The sequence below is a fragment of the Petromyzon marinus genome, chromosome 75, assembly GCF_048934315.1.
Source record: "Petromyzon marinus isolate PM22_M1 ecotype Great Lakes invasive population chromosome 75, UKy_Petmar_22M1.pri1.0, whole genome shotgun sequence".
NCBI classification, from domain to species: Eukaryota; Metazoa; Chordata; class Hyperoartia; order Petromyzontiformes; family Petromyzontidae; genus Petromyzon; species Petromyzon marinus.
Genome location: NC_133741.1, coordinates 3292714 through 3309804, shown reverse-complemented (window position 1 = coordinate 3309804; position 17091 = coordinate 3292714). Strand labels below are relative to the sequence as shown.

The following is a 17091-nucleotide window of genomic DNA, read 5'->3' as shown; positions in this document are numbered from 1 at the left end:
TCTGGACCTTTCTAGCCCTGCCCATTCCCCCAGTCCTGAAACATTCCACGCAACGCTACCCTCCCCATACCCCGCCCCCCGGCTCCCTTGCTCCTCCCATCTCTTCCGCTTCAGCTAAAAAAAAAGTATTGCTGTAGTTGTCACACCTGATGATGATTGCTTGTGTTGCAATCGAAAAGTCGCGATTTAATTTATTTCATATTTTATACGTGACTTTGCCGAAAGAACCAAGGAGTATACACTACACCATACACCACACCGCACACGAACACCACAGCACACAGAGCACACACACACACACAGACTGAGCACACACACAGCACACACACCACATAACAGATAGCACACAACAGACGCACATACCACACAAAACAGCACACACACAGACTGAGCACACACAAACAGCACACAGACATAGCACACACACAGCACACACACCACATAACAGACACAGCACACAACAGACACACACACAGCACACAACAGACACACACACAGCACACAACAGACACACACACAGCACACAACCCATGCCACACAACAGACACACCACACACACACACAAGGCAACAAAGACAAAGATCCCCCATATATCCTTAACAGACTGTAGGGGCAAGTGCTGTTAGCGAGCAGCACCTATGAAGGCCGGTAACGCCACACGACGGGGTGGGTGGCCAGCACCACGCCCGACCGCCTTTGTCTCACCAGTGACAATGTTTCCATACCGCATCAGGTACTCATTTGCGGCTGAGTCGACCTAGGGGAGTCCCAGGACCAGTTCAGAGAATCGTCACTGGTTCTGGTTCTGTCCGCGAGCGGGAATCGAACCCGGGTCGCCAGGTTCGTAGCGCTAACCGCTGCACCACCGCTCCCTCACACACCACACACACCACACACACACCACCACCACCACCACACACAAACTGCATACACCAGCGCATATAATGTGGCATTCTAAACAGGTAACCTACCGTGTCCTCCTCTAAGACAATGCTGGGAGTGGTACCCACCCCTTCTCCGCCGGTAACCCACCCCGTCTCTGTCGGTATGAGGAAGCGTTGTGTTTCAGTGTCTATAAGAACCACAGTGGTGGGTTCAATTGAAGTCACGCGAATTTGTGGACAAGGTGAGTGCGTAGTGCATGTGTGAGTGTGTCACTGCGTGTGTCACTGTGTGTGTCACTGCGTGTGTCACTGTGTGTGTGCCACTGTGTGTACGTGTGTGTCACTGTATGTGTCACTGTGTGTGCGTGTATCACTGTGTGTGTGTCACTGTGTGTGTCACTGTGTGTGTGCCACTGTGTGTACGTGTGTGTCACTGTATGTGTCACTGTGTGTGCGTGTGTCACTGTGGGTGTGTCACTGTGTGTGTCACTGTGTGTGTGTCACTGTGTGAGTGTGTAGCATTGTGTTTGTATGTGTCACTGTGTGTGTCACTGCGTGTGTCACTGTGTGTGTGTCACTGTGTGAGTGTGTAGCATTGTGTTTGTATGTGTCACTGTGTGTGTCACTGCGTGTGTCACTGTGTGTGTGCCACTGTGTGTACGTGTGTGTCACTGTATGTGTCACTGTGTGTGCGTGTGTCACTGTGTGTGTGTCACTGTGTGTGAGTGTGTCACTGTGTGTGTCACTGTGTGTGAGTGTGTGTGCCACTGTGTGTACGTGTGTGTCACTGTATGTGTCACTGTGTGTGCGTGTGTCACTGTGTGTGTGTCACTGTGTGTGAGTGTGTCACTGTGTGTGTCACTGTGTGTGAGTGTGTGTGCCACTGTGTGTACGTGTGTGTCACTGTATGTGTCACTGTGTGTGCGTGTGTCACTGTATGTGTCACTGTGTGTGAGTGTGTCACTGTATGTGTCACTGTGTGTGAGTGTGTCACTGTATGTGTCACTGTGTGTGAGTGTGTCACTGTATGTGTCACTGTGTGTGAGTGTGTCACTGTGTGTACGTGTGTGTCACTGTATGTGTCACTGTGTGTACGTGTGTGTCACTGTATGTGTCACTGTGTGTGAGTGTGTCACTGTGTGTACGTGTGTGTCACTGTATGTGTCACTGTGTGTACGTGTGTGTCACTGTATGTGTCACTGTGTGTGAGTGTGTCACTGTGTGTACGTGTGTGTCACTGTATGTGTCACTGTGTGTACGTGTGTGTCACTGTATGTGTCACTGTGTGTGCGTGGGTCACTGTGTGTACGTGTGTCACTGTGTGTACGTGTGTCACTGTGTGTGTGTCACTGTGTGTGTCACTGTGTGTACGTGTGTCACTGTGTGTGTGTCACTGTGTGTACGTGTGTCACTGTGTGAGTGTGTAGCATTGTGTTTGTATGTGTCACTGTGTGAGTGTGTCACTGTGTGTGTCACTGTGTGCGTGTGTGTCACTGTGTGTGTCACTGTGTGCGTGTGTGTCACTGCGTGTGTCACTGTGTATGTGTCACTGTGTGAGTGTGTCACTGTGTGTGTCACTGTGTGCGTGTGTGTCACTGCGTGTGTCACTGTGTATGCCACTGTGTGTATGTGTCACTGTGTGTCACTGTGTGCATGTGTCACTGTGTGTATCACTGTGTGTGTCACTGTGTATGCCACTGTGTGTGTCACTGTGTGTGTGACTGTGTGTTACTGTGTGTGTGTGAGTGTCACTGTGCGTGTCACTGTGTAAGTGTCACTGTTGTGTGTGTCACTGTGTGTGTGACTGTGTGTACGTGTGTCACTGTGTATGTGTCACTGTGTGTGTCACTGTGTGTCACTGTGTGTGTGTGAGTGTCACTGTGCGTGTCACTGTGTGAGTGTCACTGTTGTGTGTGTCACTGTGTGTGTGGCTGTGTGTACGTGTCTCACTGTGTATGTGTCACTGTGTGTGTCACTGTGTGTCACTGTGTGTGTGTGAGTGTCACTGTGTGTCACTGTGTGTGTGTGAGTGTCACTGTGTGTGTCACTGTGTGTGTCACTCTGTGTCACTGTGTGTGTGAGTGTCACTGCGTGTGTCACTGTGTGTGTCACTATGTGTATGTGTCACTGTGTGTGTAGCACTGTGTTTGTATGTGTCACTGTGTGAGTGTGTCACTGTGTGTGTCACTGTGTGTGTGTCACTGTGTGAGTGTCACTGTGTGTGTCACTGTGTGTGTCACTCTGTGTCACTGTGTGTGTGTGTGTCACTGTGTGTGTCACTGTGTGTGTGTGTCACTGTGTGAGTGTGTCACTGTGTGTGTCACTGTGTGTGTCGCTGTGTGTGTCACTCTGTGTCACTGTGTGTGTGTCACTGTGTGTGTCACTGTGTGTGTCGCTGTGTGTGTCACTCTGTGTCACTGTGTGTGTGTGAGTTTCACTGCGTGTGCCACTGTGTGTATGTGTCACTGTGTGTGTCACTGTGTATGCCACTATGTGTCACTGTGTGTATGTGTCACTGTGTGTGTCACTATGTGTGTCACTCTGTGTCACTGTGTGTGTGTGTGTCACTGTGTGTGTCACTGTGTATGCCACTGTGTGTATGTGTCACTGTGTGTGTCGCTGTGTGTACGTGTGTCACTGTGTGAGTGACTGTGTGTACGTGTGTCACTGTGTGAGTGTGTAGCATTGTGTGTGTATGTGTCACTGTGTGAGTGTGTCACTGTGTGTGTCACTATATGTGTCACTCTGTGTCACTGTGTGTGTGTGTGTGTGTCACTGTGTGTGTGTCACTGTGTGAGTGTCACTGTGTGTGTGTGTCACTGTGTGTGTGTGTCACTGTGCGTGAGTGTCACTGTGTGAGTGTCACTGTGTGTGTGTCACTGTGCGAGTGTCACTGTGTGTGTGTCACTGTGTGTCACTGTGTGTGTGTCACTGTGTGTGTGTCACTGTGTGTGTGTGTCACTGTGTGTGTGTGTCACTGCGTGTGTGTGTCACTGTGCGTGAGTGTCACTGTGTGAGTGTCACTGTGTGTGTGTCACTGTGCGAGTGTCACTGTGTGTGTGTCACTGTGTGTCACTGTGTGTGTGTGTCACTGTGCGTGAGTGTCACTGTGTGTGTGTCACTGTGTGTGTGTCACTGTGCGAGTGTCACTGTGTGAGTGTCACTGTGTGTGTGTCACTGTGTGTCACTGTGTGTGTGTCACTGTGTGTGTGTCACTGTGCGAGTGTCACTGTGTGTGTCACTGTGTGTGTGTGTCACTGTGTGAGTGTCACTGTGTGTGTGCCACTGTGTGAGTGTCACTGTGTGTGTGTCACTGTGTGTCACTGTGTGTGTGTCACTGTGAGCGACGCTCACAACAACGAGCGGAGCGCCGGGTGGCTAAAGCACAGCAGGTTGGCACAGTAGGGGGCACAGGTGGTGCATCAGCCAGTCATCTCAGTCAGTCGACCCGTGGCACCTGGGTCTGCCCCGTGACCTCCTGCCAGCGGGCGTTCGACACTTCACGTGGACTCAGGGTGCACATAGCCTGGCACAAGCGTCGTGGTGACGTCACCGCCACTTAGTGGCGAATGGCGGTTGTTGTTGTTGTCACTGTGTATGTGTCACTGTGTGTGTCACTGTGTGCGTGTGTGTCACTGTGTATGTGTCACTGTGTGTGTGTGTCACTGTGTGTGTCATTGTGTGCGTGTGTGTCACTGCGTGTGTCACTGTGTATGCCACTGTGTGCATGTGTCACTGTGTGTGTCACTGTGTGTGTCACTCTGTGTCACTGTGCGTGTGTCACTGTGTGTCACTGTGTGTGTCACTGTGTGTGTGACTGTGTGTACGTGTGTCACTGTGTGTGTGTGTCACTGTGTGTGTCACTGTGTGTGTGTCACTGTGTGTGTGTCACTGTGTGAGTGTGTGTCACTGTGTGTGTGTCACTGTGTGTGTGTCACTGTGTGAGTGTCACTGTGTGTGTCACTGTGTGTGTGTCACTGTGTGTGTGTCACTGTGTGAGTGTCACTGTGTGTATGTCACTGTGTGTGTCACTGTGTGTGTGTCACTGTGTGAGTGTCACTGTGTGTGTGTCACTGTGTGTGTCACTGTGTGAGTGTCACTGTGTGTGTGTGTCACTGTGTGAGTGTCACTGTGTGTGTGTCACTGTGTGTGTCACTGTGTGTGTGTCACTGTGTGTCACTGTGTGTGTGTCACTGTGTGAGTGTCACTGTGTGTGTGTCACTGTGTGTGTCACTGTGTGTGTGTCACTGTGTGTGTCACTGTGTGTGTGTGTGTCACTGTGTGAGTGTCACTGTGTGTGTGTCACTGTGTGAGTGTCACTGTGTGTGTGTCACTGTGTGTGTGTCACTGTGTGTGAGTGTCACTGTGTGTGTCACTGTGTGAGTGTCACTGTGTGTGTGTCACTGTGTGTGTGTCACTGTGTGAGTGTGTCACTGTGTGAGTGTGTCACTGTGTGTGCTGGCCACCCACCACCCTCTGTGTGTGCCTTGCCGGCCTTCATAGGGTGCGATGCATCGTGTGTACTAGACACGATTCCTTGTAAAAAAAGTTTTCAGCTGTTTTGTTGCTAGAAAAAAAAAGTGGAAAACCTATTCTCATGTAGCTTAGTAGTCGTATCTGTATATAGTTACACTTCGTTCATTAGAATCGCGTAGAATATAAGCAAATTAAAGTCATGTTAATAGAAAAAAAATTTAATTTATAGCGGTCATCGTCAAATTGCTCTTGCTGTGGTTTTCGCACCTGATGATGATTGCTGCTCCTGCTGTAAACGTCGTGAGAATTTAATTGTTTTGTATTTTTTATTATTTTAATGTTTCCCTTCTACGTGGTGGTGACTTTACCGAAAGAACCAACAATAATAATTGTATTGTTTTACAATAATTTTATTGTTTTATATTTTTATTATTTTAATGTTTCCCTTCTACGTGGTGGTGACTTTACCGAAAGAACCAAGAATATTAATTGTATTGTTTTACAATAATTTTATTGTTTTAATGTTTCCCTTCTACGTGGTGGTGACTTTACCGAAAAAACCAAGAATAATAATTTTATTGTTGTACAAGAATTTATTTATTTATTTATTGTTTTAATGTTTCCCTTCTACGTGGTGGTGACTTTACCGAAAGAACCAAGAATATTAATTGTATTGTTTTACAATAATTTAATTGTTTTATATTGTTTTATTATTTTAATGTTTCCCTTCTACGTGGTGGTGACTTTACCAAAAGAACCAAGAATAATAATTGTATTGTTTTACAATAATGTATTGTTTTATATTTTTTTTATTGTTTTAATGTTTCCCTTCTACGTGGTGGTGACTTTACCGAAAGAACTAACAATAATAATTTTATTGTTTTACAATAATTTTATTTTTTATATTTTTATTATTTTAATGTTTCCCTTCTACGTGGTGGTGACTTTACCGAAAGAACCAAGACTAATTATTTTACTGTTTTACAATAATTTTATTGTTTTATATTTTTATTATTTTAATGTTTCCCTTCTACGTGGTGGTGACTTTACCGAAAGAACCAACAATAATAATTGTAGTAATAGGTTTTACCCTTTTTAACTGGCACAAAAACTGACACTTTTATTCAAGGCATCATGTTTGCAATAACCACAACACAAGCAGTCAAAATGTAAACACAAGAGACAATCTGATAATAATATGTGTAGTGTATAGTAGTGTAGTGTATAGTGTAGTGTATAGTAGTTTAGTGTATAGTAGTGTATAGTGTAATGTATAGTAGGGTAGTGTATAGTAGTGTAGTGTATAGTAGTGTAGTGTATAGTAGTGTAGAGTGTAGTGTATAGTAGTGTAGTGTATAGTAGTGTATAGTGTAGTGTATAGTGTAGTGTATAGTAGTGTAATATATAGTAGTGTAGTGTATAGTAGTGTAGTGTGTCGTGTACAGTGTAATTTATAGTAGTGTAGTGTATAGTAGTGTAGTGTATAGTAGTGTAGTGTATAGTAGTGTAGTGTAAAGTAGTGTATAGTAGTGTAGTGTGTAGTAGTGTAGTGTATAGTGCAGTGTATAGTAGTGTAGTGTATAGTGCAGTGTATAGTAGTGTAGTGTACAGTAGTGTAGTGTATAGTGTAGTGTATAGTAGTGTATAGTAGTGTAGTGTATTTTAGTGTAGTGTATAGTAATGTAGTGCATAGGAGTGTAGTGTATAGTAGTGTAGTGTATAGTGTAGTGTATAATAGTGTAATGTATAGTAGTGTAGTGTATAATAGTGTAGTGTATAGTGTTGTGTATAGAAGTGCAGTGTATAGTAGTGTAGTGTACAGTAGTGTAGTGTATAATAGGGTAGTGTATAGTAGGGTAGTGTATAGTAATGTAGTGCATAGTAGGGTAGTGTATAGTAGTGTAGTGTATAGTAGGGTAGTGTATAGTAATGTAGTGCATAGTAGGGTAGTGTATAGTAGGGTAGTGTATAGTAATGTAGTGCCTGTTGTATATTTGGAGTCTGTGTCTCTCTCTCTCTTTCATCATCACAGTGGCTAGGGAGATGTTAACTACCTGGCCTGGTGTACAGGAGGTGCTGTCTAACTCTTTGGTGATTTTATGGCCTTGCAATATATCATCATCACCACCACGATCATCACCAATTATCAACATCACCATCATCACCATCATCAACATTATCACCATGATCATGAACATTATCACCATCATCGTCATCATTATCGTCATTATCATCATCGCCATCATCATCGTCATCATCGTCATCATCATCATCATGGTCATCATCGTCATCATCATCATCATCATCGTCATCATCATCATCACCACAATCACAACCATCATCATCGTCACCAACATCGTCATCATCGTCGTCGTCATAATTGTCATCATCATCGTCATCATTATCATCGTTATCATCGTTATCATCATCATCATCATCATTGTCATTGTCACCATCGTCATCATCGTCATCATTGGTGACTTTATGGTTTGGCAATACAGTATATATCATCACCACCATCAGTATCACCACCATCATCACCATCATCAACATCACCATCATCGTCATCATCATCGTCGTCATTTTCGCCATCATCATCGTCATCATAGTCGTCGTCATCATCATGATCATCATCATCACCACCATCAGCACCATGATCATCATTGTCATCATCGTCATCATCATCACCATTGTCATCATCGTCATCATTGGTGACTTTATGGTCTAGCAATATATCATCATCACTATCACCACCATCATCACCACGATCATCATCATTATCGTCATCATCGTCATCATCATAATGACTATATTTTTCACCATCGCAATTATCGTCATCATCAACGTTATCATCATCATCGCCATCATCGTCATTGTCGTAATCATCATCATCGTCATCATCATCATCGTCATCATCATCGTCATCATCGTCGTCGTCATTGTAATCATAGTCATCATTATCATCATTGTCATTATCATAAACATCAGCATCTTCGTTATCATCATCGTCATCATCGTCATTGCCATCATAATCGTCCTCATCGTCATCATCCTCATCATCGTTATCATCTTCGTCATCATCACAATCATAGTCATCATCGTTATCATGTTTGTCATCATGATCAACATCGCCATTGTCATCATCATCGTTATCATCATCATCATCGCAATCATCGTCATCATCGTCATCATCGTCACCATCATCATCAACATCATCATCGTTATCATCATCATCGCAATCACCGTTATCGTCGCCATCATCGTCACCATCATCATCATCGTTATCATCATCATCATCATCGCAATCATCGTCATCGTCGTCAACATCGTCACCATCATCATCGTTATCTCGCAGCTTCAGGAGCAGTCTGGAATGCTCTTCCCGTCCAATATGCCGAAGCCCACAGGGAGCTACGATTGACAAACTAATTTGTTGAGAATTGTTTAGATTTAGTAATCGGTTTTACCCTTTTATCTGCTACAAAAACTGACACCTTTATTCAAAGCATCATGTTTGCAATAACCACAACACAAGCAGTCAAAATGCAAAAAAAGGAGAAAACTCTGATAATGATATGCACCGTCCTTGAATTTGATTGGCCCACACCCGAGACGGCTTTTCTTAGAGCCCTTAGTCTAAACTGGTGTTGGACCAAAAGACGCCAAAAGGCGTACAACTCAAAAACAGCGCACTATCAGAGTGCATATTATTATCAGAGTTGTCTCTTTTTGTTTGCATTTTGACTGCTTGTGTTGTGGTTATTGCAAACATGATGCCTTGAATAAAGGTGTCAGCTTTTGTGCCAGTTTACAGGGTAAAACCTATTACTATATCTTGTTTCTGGCAAAGGAGGACTCATAATGTAAATTGCTAAGAATGTTAGACGTGTACGGTGCAAAATAAGTTAAACACACATACAAAGACCCATAGACTCACACAGAGATCCATAGACTCACACAGAGACCCATATGCTGACAAAGATACCCATAGATTCACACAGATATCCATAGACTCACACAGAGACCCGTAGACTCACACAGAGAACCATAGACTCAACACACTGAGACACAAATACTCACCACAGAGAGCCCCATAGACTCACACAGAGACCCACAGACTCACACAGAGACCCATAGACTCACACAGAGACCCACAGACTCACACAGAGACCCATAGACTCACACAGAGACCCATAGACTCACACAGAGACCCATAGACTCACAGAAACCCGTAGACTCACCACAAAGACCCACAGACTCACACAGAGACCCATAGACTCACACAGAGACCCATAGACTCACACAGAGACCCATAGACTCACACAGAAACCCGTAGACTCACCACAGAGACCCACAGACTCACACAGAGACCCATAGACTCACCAAAGAGACCCACAGACTCACACAGAGACCAATAGACTCACACAGATACCCATAGACTCGCACAGAGACCCATAGACTCGCACAGAGACCCATAGACTCACACAGAGACCCATAGACTCGCACAGAGACCCATTGACTCACACAGAGACCCATAGACTCACACAGAGATCCATAGACTCACACAGAGACCACAGACTCACACAGAGACCCATAGACTCACACAGAGACCCACAGACTCACACAGAGACCCATAGACTCACACAGAGACCCATAGACTCACACAGAGACCACAGACTCACACAGAGACCCATAGACTCACACAGAGACCCACAGACTCACACAGAGACCCATAGACTCACACAGAGACCCATCGACTCACACAGAGACCTATAGACTCACACAGAGACCCATAGACTTACACAGATACCCATAGACTCACACAGAAACCCGAAGACTTACACAGAGACCCATAGAGTCACTACACTGAGACTCATAGACTCACACAGAGACCCATAGACTCACACAGAGACCAGTAGACTCACACAGAGACCCATAGACTCATACAGAGACCCATAGACTCACACGGAGACCCATAGACTCACCACACTGAGACCAATAGACTCACCACAGAGAGTCCCATAGACTCGCACGGAGACCCATAGACTCACAAAGAAACCCATAGACTCGCACGGAGACCCATAGACTCACAAAGAAACCCATAGACTCATCACAGAGACCCACAGACTCACACAGAGACCCACAGACTCACACAGAGACCCATGGACTCGCACAGAGACCCATAGACTCACACAGAGACCCATAGACTCACACAGAGACCCACAGACTCACACAGAGACCCCATAGACTCACACAGAGACCCATAGACTCACACAGAGACCCATAGATTCACACAGAAACCCGTAGACTCACCACAGAGACCCACAGACTCACACAGAGACCATAGACTCACCACAGAGACCCACAGACTCACACAGAGACCAATAGACTCACACAGAGACCCATAGACTCGCACAGAGACCCATAGACTCGCACAGAGACCCATAGACTCACACAGAGACCCATAGACTCGCACAGAGACCCATTGACTCACACAGAGACCCATAGACTCACACAGAGACTCATAGACTCACACAGAGACCACAGACTCACACAGAGACCCATAGACTCACACAGAGACCCACAGACTCACACAGAGACCCATAGACTCACACAGAGACCCATAGACTCACACAGAGACCCAAAGAATTACACAGAGACCTATAGACTCACACAGAGACCCATCAACTCACACAGAGACCCATCAACTCACACAGAGACCTATAGACTCACACAGAGACCCATAGACTTACACAGATACCCATAGACTCACACAGAGACCCATAGACTCATCACAGAGACCCACAGACTCACACAGAAACCATAGACTCACACTGAGACCCATAGACTAACACATACACCCATAGACTCACACAGAAACCCACAGACTCACACAGAGACCCACAGACTCACACAGAGACCCATAGACTCGCACAGAGACCCATAGACTCACACAGAGACCCATAGACTCACACAGAGACCCACAGACTCACACAGAGTCCCATAGACTCACACAGAGACCCATAGACTCGAACAGAGACCCATAGACTCACACAGAGACCCATAGACTCACACAGAGACCCACAGACTCACACAGAGACCCATAGACTCACACAGAGACCCATAGACTCACACAGAGACCCATAGACTCACACAGAGACCCATAGTTCGTTGTTCTTTCCCTCCCCCGCATCTCCGATTTGTCACGGTTGGCTATGTTCGGCGCGACATGAATTCAACAACATAATAATAGCATAGGAGAGGAATGAATGGTAAGGTTAGCAAAATAATCTCCGTGTTTCAGGAATGAGGGGCTAAAGCTGAGCATTGTAAGGATGTCTTACACCCTGTCACACACTCAAAGACAAAGAACCCCACATAGCCTTAACAGACTGTAGGGGAAAGTGCTGATAGCAAGAACCTATGAAGGCCGGAACGGCACAGCACGCCCGACCGCCTTTGTCTCCCCAGTGGCGATGTTTACACACCGAACCAGGTTCTGGCTGAGTCGACCTAGGGGAGGCCCGGGATCGGTTCAGATAATCGTCACTGTTGGTGTTGGCCGTGAGCGGGAGTCGAACCCGGGTCGCCTGGGTTATAGCGCAGTGCACTAACCGCTACCCTATCGCTCCCCACACTCATACACACACTCACTCATACACACTCACTCACACTCATACACACACTCACACATACACACTCACTCATGCACTCACAAACACTCACACTCACGCATACACTCACTCATACACTCACACACACACTCATACACTCACTCATACACACTCACTCATACACTCACTCATACACACTCACACAGTGACACACACACTCACACACTCACACAAACACTCACACACTCACTCATACACACTCACTCATACACTCACACACACTCACACATACATACACTCACTCACACTCATACACTCACGCATACACTCACTCATACACTCACTCACACACACAGTCACACACACACTCACACACACACTCACTCACACACACACTTACACACACACTCACACACACTCATACACTCACGCATACACTCACTCATACACTCACTCATACACACTCACTCATACACTCACACACACTCACGCATACACTCACTCATACACTCACACACACACTCATACACTCACTCATACACACTCACTCATACACTCACTCATACACACTCACACAGTGACACACACACTCACACACTCACACAAACACTCACACACTCACTCATACACACCCACTCATACACTCACACACACTCACACATACATACACTCACTCACACTCATACACTCACGCATACACTCACTCATACACTCACTCACACACACAGTCACACACACACTCACACACACACTCACTCACACACACACTTACACACACACTCACACACACTCATACACTCACGCATACACTCACTCATACACTCACTCATACACACTCACTCATACACTCACACACACTCACGCATACACTCACTCATACACTCACTCATACACACACTCATACACACACACACAAACACTCAAACACTCACACAAACACACACACTTACACACACACTCACACACACTCATACACTCACGCATACACTCACTCATACACTCACTCATACACACTCACTCATACACTCACACACACTCACGCATACACTCACTCATACACTCACTCATACACACACTCATACACACACACACAAACACTCAAACACTCACACAAACACACACACTCACACACACACTCACACACACTCATACACTCACTCATACACACACTCATACACACAGTCACACACACACACTCACACACACACACCCTCACACAAACACACACAACAACAACCGCCATTCACCACTAAGTGGCGGTGACGTCACCACGACGCTTGTGCCAGGCTATGTGCACCCTGAGGCCACGTGAAGTGTCGAACGCCCGCTGGCAGGAGGTCACGGGGCAGACCCAGGTGCCACGGATCGACACACACACACAAACAGTCACACACACACACTCACACACACAGTCACACAAACACTCACACACACACTCACAGTCACACAAACACTCACACACACAGTCACACAAACACTCACACACACACTCACACACACGCTCACACACACAGTCACACGCACACAGAGAGTTATGTTACTCCCATACTTTGCTTCCTCATACTTTCAACATTCTCTGATTACCACGTAATTGTGCGCAATGTTTGGTGAAGCGTGTGAGAGTGTGTGAGTGTGTGTGAGAGTGTGTGAGTGTGTGTGTGACTGTGTGTGTGACTGTGTGTGAGTGTGTGTGTGAGTGTGTGTGTGAGAGTGTGAGAATGTGTGTGAGTGTGACTGTGTGTGTGTGAGAGTGTGTGAGTGTCTGTGTGTGACTGTGTGTGTGTGAAAGTGGGAGTGTGTGTGTGAGAGTGTGAGAATGTGTGTGTGTGTGACTGTGTGTGTGTGAGAGTGTGTGAGTGTCTGTGTGTGACTGTGTGTGTGTGAAAGTGGGAGTGTGTGTGTGAGAGTGTGAGAGTGTAAGTGTGTGTGACTGTGTGTGTGTGAGAGTGTGTGAGTGTGAGAGTGTGTGTGTGTGTGTGGGTGTGTGTGTGACTGTGTGTGTGTGAGAGAGTGTGTGTGTGAGAGTGTGTGTGTGAGAGTGTGTGAGTGTGTGTGTGAGAGTGTGAGTGTGTGTGACTGTGTGTGTGTGAGAGTGTGTGAGTGTGTGAGTGTGAGAGTGTGTGTGCGTGTGTGGGAGTGTGTGTGTGACTGTGTGTGTGTGTGAGAGTGTGTGAGTGTGTGTGTGAGTGTGTGTGTGTGAGAGTGTGTGTGTGTGACTGTGTGTGTGACTGTGTGTGTGTGTGACAGTGTGTGTGTGTGAGATGTGTGTGAGACTGTGTGTGTGTGAGAGTGTGTGAGTGTGTGTGTGTGACTGTGTGTGTGTGTGTGTGAGAGTGTGTGAGTGTGTGTGTGACTGTGTGTGTGAGAGAGTGTGTCTGTGAGAGTGTGAGTGTGAGAGTGTGTGTGTGACTGTGTGTGTGTGAGAGAGTGTGTGTGTGAGAGTGTGTGTGTGTGTGTGTGTGACTGTGTGTGAGAGTGTGTGAGTGTGTGTGTGAGAGTGTGTGTCAGAGTGTGTGAGTGTGTGTGTGAGTGTGTGTGTGACTGTGTGTGTGAGAGTGTGTGTGAGAGTGTGTGAGAGTGTGAGAGTGTGTGAGAGTGTGTGACTGTGTGTGTGACTGTGTGTGTGTGAGTGTGTGTGAGTGTTTGTGTGTGAGAGTGTGTGAGTGTGTGTGTGAGTGTGTGAGTGTTTGTGTGTGAGAGTGTGTGTGAGTGTGTGTGAGAGTGTGTGTGAGAGTGTGTGTGTGAGTGTGTGAGGGTGTGTGTGAGTGTGTGTCTGAGTGTGTGTGAGTGTATGATGGGGTGAGTGCGTGAGTGATTCAGTGGGCGAGTGAGTGAGTGCGTGACTGAGTGATAGGGTGAGTGAGTGGTTGAGTGAGTAGTCCAACAATACTACCTCCTCATTGGTGCCGGATGGTAACGCTGTGGTGACCAGTGCCGAGGCGTTAAAACACTTTTTTCGATTGGCCCTCAAGGCGTTTGTAGCCGCCACCGTGGCCAAAGGGGGCTCTGGACGGGTTCTAGGGGCTTGTAACCCCTCCACCTTCAATTTCATTACCAGAAAACCACGGAGTTATATCCAGGTGAGCATGTGCCAGAGGCCCCGGGGGGGGGGGGGGGGGGGGGGGGACAGGAGTCTATGACGTCTCCTGGCCAAACCCCATATGGCGGAGGCAGGAGATTGAATCTTTACCCTCGGGGCTCCTCCAGAAACAGCAAAAATCCGCTGCGGGTTGCCGCTTGCAACGTTCGAACGCTCACTGCGGAGGAGAGGCTGCTAATTCTCCGTCGTGGTCTGCACCGGTACCGACTGGATCTCTCTGGTGGAGGGGTTCTGGCTCCTGCCACCATGAGGGGTGGACAGTCCTCTCATCGGGGGGGCAGAAGACTGCCAAACAGCAGGAAGTGGAATTTCGATTTGAAGCTTTCGTGACTGCAGGGATTCATATTCTTGGTTCTTTCGGTAAAGTCACGTAGAAGGGAAACAATAAAATAAAATAAAAAATTATAAAACAACAAAATTATTGTAAAACAATAAAATTATTATTCTTGGTTCTTCCGGTAAAGTCACCACCACGTAGAAGGGAAACAATAAAATAATAAAAAATATATAAAACAACAAAATTATTGTAAAACAATAAAATTATTATTCTTGGTTCTTCCGGTAAAGTCACCACCACGTAGAAGGGAAACAATACAATAATAAATAAATAAAACATGATAAATAAAAAAATATGTTGTATTTGTATTATTTTATTTCCGTTCTACGTGGTGACTTTACCGAAAGAACCGAGAAGAACAGGAAGTGGCTTTTTTACTGAACAAAAGAACGAAGGGGGCGTGGGAGCGTGGCGGTGAGGTGTGAGAAGCTGTAAGCCCCAAGGCATTTTGGGCTCGTCTACCTATCAATCAGAGGCGAGGAGTGGTGGTCGTGGTTACTTATGCCCCCACCGAAGATGAACATCCATGGAGGGATGCAGGCAAAGCCGATGAGTCAGATGCCTTCTATGACCTCCTGTCACAGGTGCTGGCTAAAGTGGCCCCTCGGGATAGAGTTATCTTGTTGGGTGACTTTAATGCCCGAGTTGGTCATGATGCTGACACCTGGTCTGGAGTGATTGGAAGGCATGGGCCAGATCAGCTCAATAAGAACGGTAGGAGGCTGCTAAACTTGTATGCACGCTGTTCCAGCATCGGCACATCCACACAACATCATGGATGCTCGCCGGGTCCAAGTTAGAACATCTGCTGGACTATATAGTGATGTAACAGTGGATGAGGCCCATGTCCTTGACACCAGGACCTGCTTTGAAGCTGATCTGCCCTCTGACCATCGACTTGTCATCTGGAAGATGCGCCTGCCGTTCTTCCACTCTGGTGCTGAGTGCACACCCAGGACCACATTCAAACCCACAGTGGCCTGGTTTCAGCTAGCTGATGAAAGTCGCACGTGAAAATTTCATCGGTGCTTACAGCTGGGGTTAGCATCGTCCCCCATTCCTCCTGATACCGAGTTGAAATGGGCGAGGTTTAGGACTGTGGCTCATGCAGCTGCAATGGCTGCTTTGGGTATACGATCCAAATCTCCACAGATACCCTGGCTGACAGAGGAGCAGTTCAGGGTAGCTGCAAAAAAACGACAAGCCCACTATCACCGTCTACAGCATCCCACATCAGAGAATGTGGCTTACCGCAGCCTTTGCTCAGAGGGTTGGAGAGCCGTGAGGCACTGCAAGGATGGCTGATGGTCGCGGGTTGCTGAGGAGATGGAGTCTGCCTCAGTGGCCTGTAATCACCAATTACCCTTTAACTCCATCAAAAAGTGGGGATGGCACTGCTGTGTCTGCGGTACCCCAAATATTGGAAGAACTAGTCACCCCCTGCAAGTGGCTGGCTGAGGTGCCATCTGTTGAGGAAGTACTGAGGGCGATCCAGAGTCTGAGACCAGGAAAATCATCGGGCAGAGATGATCTCCCAAGCGAAATGCTGAGGGAGGGTGGCGTTTGTGCGCAGACTGCCCTACATGACATCATAACAACAGTCTGAACCACTGGACGGGTTCCGCAGGACTGGAAGGATGCCCTGGTGGTCCCCATCTTTAAGAAGGGGGACCGCACAGA

General features: G+C 46.7%; 1 protein-coding gene across 1 annotated transcript in view; it reads left to right on the top strand.

Annotated features, from left to right (window-relative positions):
- Nucleotides 1-1017: 1017 nt before the first annotated feature.
- LOC116957492 (transmembrane protease serine 9-like) overlaps nt 1018-17091 on the top strand; it is a 53528-nt gene continuing 37454 nt past the window's right edge. Inside the window, exon 1 of the mRNA XM_032979671.2 lies at nt 1018-1126. The gene's annotated coding sequence lies outside the window, so the exon portion shown is untranslated. The remainder of the gene's footprint in view (nt 1127-17091) is intronic.